General features: G+C 43.7%; 1 pseudogene; it reads right to left on the reverse strand.

The window, feature by feature from the left end:
* Positions 1 to 3,260: 3,260 nt before the first annotated feature.
* On the reverse strand, positions 3,261 to 14,292 carry LOC109943125 ((S)-beta-macrocarpene synthase-like; annotated as a pseudogene).
* Positions 14,293 to 14,524: the final 232 nt, after the last annotated feature.

The following is a 14,524-nucleotide window of genomic DNA, read 5'->3' on the forward strand; positions in this document are numbered from 1 at the left end:
TTGTTTTGCAAAACAAATCATTTTAAAACTCTTGTTTTGATCAAATACCCCAAACTCCCCCTTTTCTCATAAGATAACTTCTACCACATAAGAGAACAAATTTTTGCAATAAGAGGGCACCTCTTTGATATCAAGAGGGTTTTGATCAAAAATACAAGTTTAAAAGCTCAAAACTTTTTAATATTCTAAGCACCAAAACGAAGAAACTAGTGTCCTAACCTGATTCCCTCACCAAAAATAGCAAATGAAGAGCAAAGGCAATGAAATTCCACGGCAATCTGGAATAAAGTACATTGATACTGTTTATGCAGTGGAAGCTTCTTTTTTTGTCCAAATCCACCTTTTCCCTTGCAATCCTCCTTTGAGACTACATCAACTCAACTTAAACAAAAGTAATCTCAAAGGGTCAACTTGTAGCATGTCCTCCCCTTCAACAAATGCATCAATGCACAAGGACTTCTAAAGTCCGAGGATGACATTCTACAACCTGAGCACCAATATAAGCATAGGAAAATAATATGTGAATTGACTCTAACCTAGCTATAGTAGCAAAAGTCTCCTCAAAGTTCAAACAAGCGACTTGGGTATAACCTTTTGCCACAAGTCAAGCCTTATTCCTTATCACTAGCCCATATTCATCTTGTTTGTTGCGAAACACACAGTTGGTTCCCACAACATTTTGCTTTAGATGTGGCTCCAAGCTCCAGACTTCATTTCTCATTAAGTTGGTGAGGTCTTCCTGCATGGCCATCACCCAGTCTGGATCCTTCAAAACTTCTTATATCTTGAGAGGTTCAGTAGAGGAAACAAACAAGTAATGCTCACAAAAATTAGTGACACGAGATCAAGTGGTTACTTCTTCGTCTATATCCCCTAGAATCCAATCCACCGGATGATCGCATTGTATGGTGGCGCGGACTTGAGGCGGAGGTGCCTGTGGAACATGACTTAGTGAAAAGAGTGGGATCACCTCTCTAGACCTTGAAATCGTTTGAAATGAGAAAATCTCTAAGGCATTCATACCATGTTCATGGGGCTCGCTTAATCCCATAGAACACCTTAGAGAGTTTGTACACATGGTTGGGATACCTGTCATCCTCGAAGCCAGGTGGTTGCTCTACATAGACTTCCTCCCTTGATCAGTCAATTGAGGAAGGCGCTCTTCACATCCATTCGAAAAAGCTTAAAGGAATGGTGAGAAGCATAGGCCAATAATATGCAAATTGACTCTAATCTAGCTACAAGAGCAAAAGTCTCCTCAAAGCCCAAACCTACGACTTGGGTATAACCTTTTGCCACGATTCAAGCCTTGTTCCTTGTCACCATCACGTATTCATCTTGTTTGTTGCGAAACACTCACTTGGTTCCCACAATGTTTTGCTTTAGACGTGGCACCAAGCTCTAGACTTCATTTCACTTTAAGTTGTTGAGCTCTTCCTGCATGGCCATCACCCATCTGGATCCTTCAAAACTTCTTCTACCGTGAGAGGTTCAATAGAGGAAACAAACAAGTAATGCTCACAAAAATTAGCAACACGAGATAGAATGGTTACTCCCTTCTTTATATCCCCTAGAATCTCATCCACCGGATGATCACGTTGTATGGTGGCACGGACTTGGGGTGGAGGTGCCTGTGGAACATGTCTTAGTGAAAAGAGTGGGATCAGCTTTCCTGACCTTGAAATCATTTGAAATGATAAAACCTCTAACACATTCATACCATGCTCGTGGGGCTTGCTTAAGCCCATAATGCACCTTGGAGAGTTTGTACACATGGTCAGGATACCTGTCATCCTCGAAGCTAGGCTATTGCTCCACGTAGACTTCCTCCCTTGATCGGTCGATTGAGGAAGGTGCTCTTCACGTCCATTTGAAAAATCTTAAAGGAAACGTTAGTAGCATAGCCCAATAACATGTGAATTGACTCTAACCTAGCTACAGGAGCAAACGTCTCCTCAAATTCCAAACCTACGACTTGGGTATAACCTTTTTCTACAACTCAAGCCTTGTTCTTTATCACCACCCCATATTCATCTTATTTGTTGCAGAACACCACTTGGTTCCCACAACGTTTTGCTTTGGACGTGGCACCAAGCTCTAGACTTCATTTCTATTTAAGATGTTGAGCCCTTCATGCATGGCCATCGCTCAGTCTCGATCCTTCAAAACTTCAACCTCGAGCGGTTCATTAGAGGAAACAAACAAGTAATGCTCACAAAAATTAGTAACATCTTCTTCCTAAAATCTGATCCACCTGATGGTCTCGTTGTATGGTGGTGCGGACTTAGGGCGGAGGTGCCTATGGAACTTCTTCTTCCTCCTTGTCTTTTCTTCAAGCGTCCCCTTGATCAATGTCGTCATCTTGAGATACCTGTTCCTCACCTTGAATAAGGGGTTGCACCATTGTTGAGGAAGATAGTTGATCTTGTTCTTATGGTTCCTATGATCGCACATCTTCAATCGCCATAGTTCTTAGTGCAGCCGTCGGAATCACATTCTCATCTACATCATCAATATCAACTTGCTCTCTTAGAGAGCCATTAGTCTCAAAAAAAGTCGTGCAAAATTCGCAGCTACGTCGCTGGTGGGAATCAATCCCCTGGCCTCAACCTCGCGCGTAGACCCCTCTAACACTCCACCTATTACTTACTACATGTCTATTGCAGTTTTGTTGTCCACATATTAGAACAATCTGAGTAAAAATTGACTATTTTAGGTTTTAAACAAATTCAAACGAAAAAGTTGACAACTACAAAGTTTCATCACTTTTGAAGTTCTACAACTTCTATTTTTGAACTTTTTCCATACGAGGTCATTTGCAATATTTGCATCTTAAATTTGACAAATTTGGATGCGATTTTTGAGAACCGAAATAATTTCAACTTTAAAAGTTGTCAAATACAAGGTTTCATAGCTTTTAGAGATATACAACTTTTATGTTGGTTGTTTTTTCATACGAGGTCATTTGAAAAACTAAAAAAATTAGGATAAATTTATTTTTATTGGAGGTTTTCTTAAGAAAATCGGCTAAAGAAATCATGGATTTCTAGTGGTAGTTTTCTTAAGAAGTCACCACTAAAAATACCACTAGCGCTTGATAACCAAAACCGTCTATAAAACTTAAACCCCAGCGCAGGTTTAGAGTTCTTTTCTATTAGTGTTAGGTAATTTGTGGATTCATACAATACGTGTTGTATGTGGTTGTTTTATATATGTGTCTAGATTTATCATTATCTATTTGAATATAGACATAAAAATTAAGAGCCAAAACAAAAACTATTTCGGGATAGATGGAGTAATATCTAGATGTAGTACAACACGTCTATTAAAGAGAAAATTTTCTTTATTTTAGCTGAAGGAAACATAGCACAATATGCAACAGATGGCAACATATGTATTTTCCAACAATGCCTGAGAACAACAACTATAGGATGGTTTTTGTCATTTTTATTTGAGTAATACATATATATCACCATATCCCTTGATATTACTTAAGGTGTACAATATATATAGCTCCTTTAGTTATTTTGGCCTCCTTGGAGTAGTGCTTCATGTTGATATTCTCTGGATCCAAGATAACAATAAAGAACCTTCACATGAGTACCGGCTTCACATAAAGCGATGTTAACATGTCTTTGATTGTATGGGAGACAGTGTACTTATCAGCTTCCTTGTACATGTAGTCTACAGTTCGTGCAAACTCTAGTACCGTTCGTGGGACAATTATCGGGTATTCTTTTAGTGCAAGGCCTTGTTCAATCATGAACTTCCATGAATCTTCTGTAAGTTCTTTTATCTGCTCACATGCTTCATCCATTGTTAGTTCATGCTGCTTCATGTAACACTGAACAGTGGAGACACAATGCTTCTCTCTTTGTTCACGCTGCAATTAAATGTGCAAAATTAGTGATTTTTTTATTAATAATATAGTTTGTTTGAAATCCCAAACACTATGAATCTTAACAAAAAATTATGTTTAGGGTCATGCTATCTTCATTGTTATTCACTAGAATTGTTGAACAAAATCATGGTTTTAGACATTGCTGAGTAAAACAAGGTATAGTGTGTCCATGAAATAAGAGTAGTCAAAGGATAGAGAAAAACCTTGGTTGATACAATATCATTGGAGAGCCGTACAAATATACCAAAAGACTTAACAAGTTCAGCATCACTCATAACCCATTCCATGATCTTCTTTGTTACTACATCACCCATTCCAACAAACGCGGAACATAGCACCAGTGTACCTCCAATGCTTATGAGTGAAACTTTTAGGTGTTCTTTCAATGTTTTGGGGACATAATCCTCATCACGCCATTTTATTTCCTTGGTATATTCCCGAACTAATTCCTTCACCTATATATAGAGAGAATAAAAACATGTGAAGTCATTGTACAAACATAGATGCTCATGTTGTTGATAAATTATATCTACTGCTTAAATTATGATTATGTGACAACAACCACAAATACTTTCCAACATTGGTGTGGTGGTTGCACTTGGTAATTTCCATGTTATAAGGAATGGATTGGTGTATATATATATCATTAGTATATTTTAACTACACATAAGGTGTCTGATATATATATATATATCTATATGCATGTGCTTGTTTACTCTTATAATAATAAGGAATAGCATGTGACGAACCACTGTATATAGTATTATCCACTAAGTAGTCTTGTTATGTTTGGCTTAATAATAATCAACTTTATCAAGGAAGATAAAAATAAAAACTTACCGCTTCTTTTAAGTAGAACACTCAGTAGCTCTTGTCTGGTCCTAACTCATTCTCAAACGATGAAAATGTCTTCAACAAATACATGTAGAAATCCTTCATGTATTCTGGGAGTAGTGAGATTGCACTTTCATCCCACCTGTAACTTACTAAGTCAGAATATATACAGATCACCTTCCCTCAGGAGTATTTTATATTTAATACATCCAAAAATTCAAAAAAAATGGTCGAGGTATTTTCCTAACAGCATAACACAGATATACTTTCATGCATGTTGACAAAATATGTGAATTAGTTACTTGAGTTTTTATAGAGAGTTTCCAATCTAGGAAAGAAAAATGTAGCCGCTCGAGAAGATTATACATACCTTTCGACTGCTTCTGCAAGTTGCATACTTTCATAAGAATTAGCAAGTGAGTCAAGGGTATCATCTAGAATCGTGATGAAAGCAACAATCTTTGTAAGTATAATTCGAGAATGAGAATATTGAGGATCATAGCATCCCCCACTCATCCAAAAGTACACCTCTACTATTCTATCCCTCACAAAACTCAAGTTTGATTCGACGCAGAGTTCTTTCCACCAGCTGCAATGTCGTAGAGAAGAAAAAGCAATAATTAGCATAGATTTTAAATATGCACTTTCGTTTCTGAAAGGAGAAGTAATATATATATAAACTTACGCTGTGCACTCTTTGAGCTCTGATGAATAAAGAAGTTGTAGAAGGTTGAAGTTCAGTTTCGCAAACTCTAATATTGATTTGTTTTGTTTAGCGTCCTTTTCGTAGATAGGAATGTAATCCTTCATTTCCAAAGTTCCAACCCTTCTAAAAAGTGGGGTATCAAGGGCAGACGACACTTCCTCTGCTATTGGTGATTCCAAATGTTCTAATCTATCTTGAAGGCATCTTGTAGTAAAAGAAATTGCCTCATCAAGCATTGTCTCTCCATGAATCCTCAGGTATGCTGCATTGTATAAGCTTAACAAGGTCCTAGTATCTGCCTCAATAAAATTTCCATATTGGTCTTTGAAATTTAGGAATACATCTACATGCATACACTACCGGAATCCGCGCCTTTGCCGAGTGCTTTTTATTGGGCACTCGGCAAAGCAGACTTTGCCGAGTACCGCCCTCGGCAAAGTTCTGCGCTCGGTAAAGAGCTGGTTTACCGAGTGTAGAACACTCGGCACATCCAAGCACACAGGAAAGAGTGCTTTGCCGAGCGTCAAGCACTCGGCAAATACGGCTCTCGGCAAAGGGCCGTTAGCGGCCGTCTACAACTGACGGCCGTCAGTCTTTGCCGAGTGTCAAATATCTGGCACTCGGCAAACAGTGTCTTTGCCGAGTGTCCTATGTAGACACTCGGCAAATCATATTTTTATTTTTTTTATTTTGGTCACCAAACTTTTTGTGGTATGTTCCTACACTATGTAGACCAACATGTACCATTTTGGGACAATTATAAAAGTGTTTTCTATACCTAGTACATTTAGTTTGTTTATTTGAATTTCTTCGGAAAATTCAGATTTGAACTGCAGGTTACTCGAAACTTGGAAAACCGTGCATGCAAAAATGATATCCATGCTACTTAGCACAAGTTACGACCGATTTCAGGAGCGGACCGGAAACTTCGAGCACCGTGCTCACTCAACATGACCGTAAACTTGCCATCCAGGTGTTTACAAATTGTATAAAACATAAACAAAGTCAGAAAATCATGAAACATGTCCACGTGTCATGATATCATATGTAGAGGCTGTGATAAAAATTTGAAAAAGTTTCGAGAAAGCTGTAACGCACTATGTGTACAAACCTAAGAGATCCACATTGAAACTCTATGATTTCATGTGTGGTTCTCTTAGGTTTCTACACTTAATGTCTCACAACTTTCTCCAAACATTCTAAATTTTTTATCACAACCTCTACATATGATATCATGACACGTGGACAGGTTTCATGATTTTCTGACTTTGTTTATGTTTTATACAATTTTTAAACACCTGGATGGCAAGTTTACGGTCATGTTGAGTGAGCATGGTGCTCGAAGTTTCCGGTCCGCTCCTGAAATCGGTCGTAACTTGTGCTAAGTAGCATGGATATCATTTTTGCATGCACGGTTTTCCAAGTTTCGAGTAACCTGCAGTTCAAATCTGAATTTTCCGAAGAAATTCAAATAAACAAACTAAATGTACTAGGTATAGAAAACACTGTTATAATTGTCCCAAAATGGTACATGTTGGTCTACATAGTGTAGGAACATACCACAAAAAGTTTGGTAGGGAAAATATAAAAAATAAAAAAGTAATTTGCCGAGTGTCCACAAATGACACTCGGCAAAGGATGGTTTGCCGAGTGCTAGCTGTACAGCACTCGGCAAAGGATTGTAAAAGATTCTTTGCCGAGTGTCATCCAGCTGGCACTCGGCAAAGAACACTTTGCCGAGTGCCTGCGATCTGGCACTCGGCAAAGAATATTTTAATATTTTTAAAAAAATCTTTGCCGAGTGCCAGATCGCGGACACTCGGCAAAGAACGTGTACATAGCACCTGGTAACTTCTTCCTTTCTCACTCTCTCTCTCTCACTCCGTTGCCGTCTCCACGCCGCGCCCACGCGCCTCTCCACGCCGCCGGCCGCCGCGCCCCTGCCGCCGCAGCCCTGCCCCCACGCCGCCGGCCGCCGCGCCCGCGCACGCCGCCCCACGGCCGCCCTCGACCTCGGCCCCGACGCCGCCGCGTCCCACGGCAGCCCTCGACCTCGACGACGCCGCGCCTCCACAGTAAAAATGATAAAAATGATTTATGTGATGGATTCTAGAAACACTAGGTGAAGCTTCACCCAACGACTGATACTGAAATATCTTCGTTAGTATATATGTTCTTGTATTATCAAAGCTTTTATGTGCTCAAAACATATGCATATAAATGCTTTGTCGCCTTCAACGGTATTATCAAAGCTTTTATGTGCTCCTGGTATACGTGTGAATGTCAGCCATCGTGCTGTTACTTTTATTTGCAGGTTTTGGAAACCTCCCCGTGCAGGGGAGGTGCTGCCGAATTTTTTTGTTGACAGACTTGTTTATTTTTTTTGCAGAGGTCTTCCTAGCCGTTGCGGGTCTGCCTCGCGTCGCCACTGCACCGACGCGCCACAGCCCCACTAGGCTGACTCCACCGCCACACTAGGTATAACCTCTACATCCGCATCATGGTCGTAGATCACGTAACCCTGTTAGGCGTCTCCCGTTCGAAAGAGATACGGTGTAGATATGCAGATCTTTGCATATCTACAAATGTATCAGTTTCGAATTGTCCACGTTTTTTGGACAGCTTGCGGTTGCGTAGATGGTGTTAGTTTCATGCTCTACTCCAGTCCGAGATAGAGTTTCGGCGTCACCTCCCTGTTGTTCTCCGGACAGTACACTCTCCCTGCCAGGACGTATATCCGGAGAACAGCGGGGAGGTGCTGCCGAAATTCTATCTCGGATCGGAGTAGAGCATGGAAACTAACTCCATCTACGCAACCGCGGGTGGGATTAGGACCTATCATCACCTATTAGAAGGTAGGAACGTAGTGTACATGCATTACATGTCTATATTAAACTATACTCGGTTATATATGTTAGAGGATGGAGGACCGTGAGTGGATGTACACGGGCCGCGTTCGACGTAATGATGTCACCCCAGAATGGATTAGGAAGACCGATGCTTTCGTGGAACGGGCATATGGCGAAGCTGCTAAAGGAGCTAGCCTAGTCCCTTGTCCGTGCAGCAAATGTGACAACTGGAAAAGAAAACCAAAGAAGGCCATGGTAGAACATATTTGGAAGAATGGATTTACGCCGGACTATACTCGGTGGATCTTCCATGGTGAAGCGCATCACGCGAGAGAGGAGGTGGTGAGACAATGCATCGAGGATTACGATGCTGATGCCGGGGTAGCAGACATGTTGAACGACTATCACGAGGCACAGTTCGCCGAAGGACGTACGGAGGACGAGCCAGAGGCGACCGCAAAGGCATTCTACGACATGTTTGACGCGGCACAGAAACCCCTTCACGGCAAGACAAAGGTTTCTCAACTGGATGCCATTGGGCGTATAATGGCGTTCAAGTCGCAGTATAGCATGAGTCGAGACGCCTTCGATGGTTTGTTGACAATTATTGGCATCCTGCTTCCGGAAGATCACGTTCTGCCAAAGAGCATGTACGAGGCACAGAAACTCCTTCGTGCACTCAAGATGACGTATGAGCAGATACATGCTTGTCCGAAGGGCTGTGTCCTATTTAGGAAAGAACACACTGAGGCAAAGTATTGTCCGAAGTGTAAATCGTCTAGGTTCATGGAGGTAGACTCTGGTGATGGGCAGAAGAGGCAGCTCGACATCCCCGTGACAATCCTACGCCACCTTCCGTTCATACCGAGGATCCAGCGTCTATACATGATAGAGGAATCCGCGAAACAGATGACATGGCACAAAAAAGGCAAACGATACAATCCTGACAAGATGGTTCACGCATCCGATGGTGAAGCATGGACCCACTTTGATGCCATTCACCATGAGAAAGCCAAAGAGGCTCGACATGTTCGTGTTGCGCTGGCCACAGATGGGTTCAATCCCTATGGAATGACTGTTGCCCCATACACATGTTGGCCCGTGTTCGTTATCCCCATCAATCTCCCCCCCCCCGGCGTATGCTTTCAAAGACAGAACATATTCGTGTCGTTGATAATTCCTGGACACCCGGGGAATAAAATGGGCGTGTACATGGAGCCTTTGATTGATGAATTGGTTCGTGCTTGGGAGGAAGGGGTATGGACGTACGACCGAGCTACGAAGACAAACTTCAAAATGCATGTTTGGTACCAGTACTCCATGTATGACTTTCCGGCGTATGGGCTATTTTGCGCCTGGTGTGTTCACGGTAAGTTCCCATGCCCAGTTTGCAAGGAAGCTCTTAGGTTCATTTGGTTGAAGAAGGGTGGCAAATATTCGTCATTCGATAAACATCGACAATTTCTCCCTCCTGACCATGCATTCCGACTAGACATCAAGAACTTTACGAAAGGTGTCGTGGTGACAGACCGCCCACCTGCAATGATGACTGGTGTCGAAGTTCACGAACAGATAGATGGTCTCGTGGCCAACCTAGAAGGTGGTTTTGTGGGATATGGTGAGCAACATATGTGGACACATAAGTCGGGCTTGACTCGGCTCCCCTATTATGATGACCTGCTCCTTCCACACAACATTGACGTGATGCACACTGAAAAGAATGTCGCGGAGGCACTTTGGGCAACAATTATGGAGATTCCTGATAAGTCAAAGGATAACGTAAAGGCAAGAGTGGATCTGGCAGAGTTATGTGATAGACCAAACCAAGAGATGAAGCCGCCTAGAGGTGGTAAGACATGGAGAAGGCCTAAGGCCGATTTCGTCCTGAGCAGGGCCCAGAGGAAGGAAGTACTAGAGTGGATCAAGATGTTAATGTTCCCTGATGGGTATGCAGCTAACCTTAGTAGGGGGGTGAACTTATCTACTCTGCGAGTCTTAGGGATGAAGAGTCATGACTTCCACATATGGATTGAACGAATTCTTCCGGCGATGGTTCGAGGCTATGTCCCTGAGCATGTCTGGCTAACGCTTGCAGAGTTGAGCTATTTCTTCCGCCAGCTTTGTGCAAAAGAGTTAGCTCGGACCATGATTGCATACTTGGAAAGGATGGCACCCGTATAAGGTATCACCGCACGCTAAATTGCCTGTTCCAAACGATGAAGATTATAACTTAGACCCAGACACATATGACGGAGAGTTCTTCCAAGAAGATGGGCTCGAAGGGCGATTTGAGATAGACTTAACCGAAGCGATCGGAATGGAAGTAGATATTGAAATGGTTGTTGATGACGAGGATGATGAGGTGCAAAATGAGAATGACTTAGAAATACTTGAAGGCAATGCCAATGACGAAATTGCGCCTTCAGATACTGGAAGAGATAATGTTGACTATGAAATGGTTGATAGTGATGATGACACTTATGATCCGGCTAACCCGGACACATATGAAGATTATTTTTAATCGATGTAATGCTATATTTCATTTATTTTGCATATGTTTCTAAATACATATTTTTTTATCTGTGCTTAATTTTTTACTCTTAATTGCAGGTTGTTGGACAAAGATGGTGGGCGGTGGGACGAGGACGAGGAGGGGGAGGGGGAGGGGGAGGAGGAGCACCCGTAGAACGGAGGAGGAGGCGCAGCAGGACGACGCCGTACAGCAGCAGGTGGAGCAGCATGCCGCTGTCGATGCGGCACAGCAGGACGATGACGATGCGGCGCAGCAGGACGACGACGACGACGACGCCGCTCAGCAGGACGTCTCAGGTTCTGGCTCCTCAGGTTCGAGGAGTATCTACCTGCGAGGTCCCGCGAGCCTCCCTAAGCGACCCATACTTCGTGACAGACGTCCGCTGATACGACTCGATGGAGAGAGGTAGGTAACTTTAGATGTTGTTGCTGCTTTTTCATATTATATGTTCAAATTAATAATAGAAACTAATACTTCATCTTAATCACTTGGACAGGTCTTGGATGGTTTTGGAGACTGCAGGGGGTCACGGCCGCAACCCCAATGGCATCCTCGGCCTTCTATGCCGGGAACACTTCCCTGGACTTGTCGAGTACGCCGGAGTGACGAGCCCAGCATACACCTTCGACCACTACGCCGTCGCCCCTGATGCAGTAGATCGGGACGGCAGACAATTCAACAACAAGGCGAAGCGGGTGAAGCAAGAGCTATGGGTAAGTCTTCCTCGCACTATATTGTTTAATAAGTCGCATTTGTTGCATATTCTTGAAATAATGTATGGATACATCGTCTTTGTATGTAGGATTTCTTCAGGTGCGATGCTGGATACGAGGCCAGGGCGGATGTGGTGTCTACGACGTGTTGTAAGAAGCTCGTCGTGGACATGCACTACGAGGCGCGCATCTAGGCCATCGTCACTTACCACGGCTCCGTCCTTGGGGAGAAGGTGAACAAGAAGGACGCCCGAACCATGTCGTTGACTCCGGACCAGTACTTGCAGGTAAATACAAAACTTTATTATTGGTACTAAATATGCTTATTTTTATCTTCTGATATGCGGTGTACTTATATTTTTTTAGATGATTCCTCATTGGTGCGCCGCGCACCCTGAGTGCTGGGAGCAGATGGTGCAGAGGTGGTGCTCAGCTGAGTGGGATGAGGCGCACAACGCTAGCCGGGAACGGCGTTTGCTGATGCAAGGTCCCTCCCACCATCAAGGCAGCCGCAACCTGGGCAAATACGCGGAAGCATGGGTACGCGCTCTTTTTTATTTAGGTATATAACTTTCGATTAGACATGATTTCTAACCATCTCGTTGGTTTTCTCGCAGTCGGCGGCACATGGTGGCGCACCTTGCTCCACATTCTCGGCATATGCCATGGCCCACAAGGGGAAGGCGACGTCCGACGTCACCTACAACCCGGATGACGGGCCCGAGGTGTACACCAACCCCGCCATCCACAGCCGACTTAGTGAGTACACCGCCATGGCCAAGGAGGTCCATGGGCCAGATTACGATCCGAGGACCGAGGACATCGACGGAGATGTCCTCATGAGGGTCGGAGGAGGCAAGAGGCATGGGCGGTACTGGATTGCCGACGGGGCAATCGACTCGTCCTCCACTCCCACTCTCTCTCAGGTGCGAGCAAGGAGCACGAGCGCGAGCCCAGCCATACGACCTCGGCAGGACACCTCACAGCATCGTATCCAGCAACTCCAGGTTATTCCTTATCTATTCATCGTTCATTGATTTTTATATATCTTCTCTTTGCATTATCGTAACATTAGGGCGAAATATTACAGACTCAGCTAGATGATGAGAGGAGGCAACGTGAGGAGCTGGAGAAGAGGATGGCGGAGATGTTCGCGTACATGCAGAGCCTTGGCGCCGCACAGGGTCATGCTCCACCACCTCCGTTGTTCCCTGCAGCTGACCCTACAGAGTTCACTACTCCTGTGAGTATCAAAATTTTAGTACTGCATGATATATATTCATATGTTCTCACACATACAATCTGTTCTCTGTGCAGGGTCAATCGGCGGCGTCGAACAACCCTCATGTTTCGTCCAGCCCTTCGCCGAACCAGTCCAGATGCCCACCTCGTTGATGATCTGTTTTGTGATGATCCAGACTTACCTTTATGAGTGTTGGTGATGTTAGTTAGACTTTGTCTTGTGAGATACTTGGTGATGTCAGTGATGATGCAGACTTATATCTGTTTTGTGATATTCCTGACTTATATTTGTGAGACTTTAGTGAGACTTTGTGATATATATGGTGTTGATGATAAATGTGTTCATTCTGTGATGTGATTGATATATAATGTGATGTGAATGATATATATCTTTTGTTTGTTCGGATGGAACAGCAAAAGCAAATAAAAAAGGGACATCCTGGTCACTTTGCCGAGTGTAACACTCGGCAAAGAGCTTCTTTGCCGAGTGCTATGACCATGGTACTCGGCAAAGAAGAAAACCTCGGAACCGGTAAAGCCATCTTTGCCGAGTGCTGACCATGGCACTCGGCAAAGAAGGAAACCTGGGAACCGGCAAAGACATCTTTGCCGAGTGCTGTTGCCAAGGCACTCGGCAAAGGGACTAGCAAAGGGGCCCACTGGAGGACTCTTTGCCGAGTGTCCGTCCACTAGACACTCGGCAAAGAGTCCTCCTTTGCCGAGTGCCTACGAGAGCTCTCGGCATAGGGACTGGCGGTGGGGCCCACTGGACCTGTCTTTGCCGAGGGCCCCACACTCGGCAAAATTGGCCTCTTTGCCGAGTGCCTTGGCAACAGCACGGCAAAGGAGCTGATTCCGGTAGTGATATACAGTTGGATGGGATATAGTGAGCATTCGGTAACGTATATTTTCTCAAATCTAACATATATATATTCCTAAATAAGGGCATATGAAAATAAGGGCTCACCGGATGAAACATGATAGCCACATTTACGCAGAAGATAGAATCGGCGTGAAACTAAGACCAAATTACCACCATCATAATTGGAGTTGTAAACAACAGTCAACTTTTCATTTATCTCATCCTCGTAGTGGTAGTCCAGATTTAGTCTCTGCAGGGTGATAATAAGGTCCACTATTTCTGGCACATCATGTGAACCTTTAATCATGCTTCTCACTTTTTCCCTCAGCACTCCAGCCCTTTCTCGCATTTCAGCTTCCTGCAGTGATGGGCACAGGCAAAACGTACGCGTTTACATACATATTATATTTTATGTAACTAGGCAAGCATATTAATTTGCATTGTTACTAATCATGCATGTTGAACTAATGTTACCTGTGCCTCGGTGGGAGCCTCGTAAGAAAGAAAGAAATCTCCCCACAAAGTTGGATGGAAGGAGGGAGACATCTTCTTCATCTCCTGCTGGCCGAGGCGAGGACCATCTGCAGTTAGTGTTTGGGCAGCCATATCCTTTTAGCAGATGTGTGGGATCGGATGCTTTTGGTAGTGAGATATGGAAAGCCTCATGGGGGGTGCTATTTATGCTTTGTGCAGACAAAGTCTATGCTGGCGCCCCCTTATACTTTTCAACATGGAAACGGAGAAAGTGTTAAGGCTCTACTACTACTTAAATCAGCGGTGATAGAGGGTCACCAACCGGTGACAGGTGATTATGTGGTAGTGGAATGGATTGTACAGTATGTACCTGCAACTTGCACTACGACTTACGTTTCTATACCAGGTGT

The sequence above is a fragment of the Zea mays genome, chromosome 10 (assembly GCF_902167145.1).
Source record: "Zea mays cultivar B73 chromosome 10, Zm-B73-REFERENCE-NAM-5.0, whole genome shotgun sequence".
Lineage (NCBI taxonomy): Eukaryota > Viridiplantae > Streptophyta > Magnoliopsida > Poales > Poaceae > Zea > Zea mays.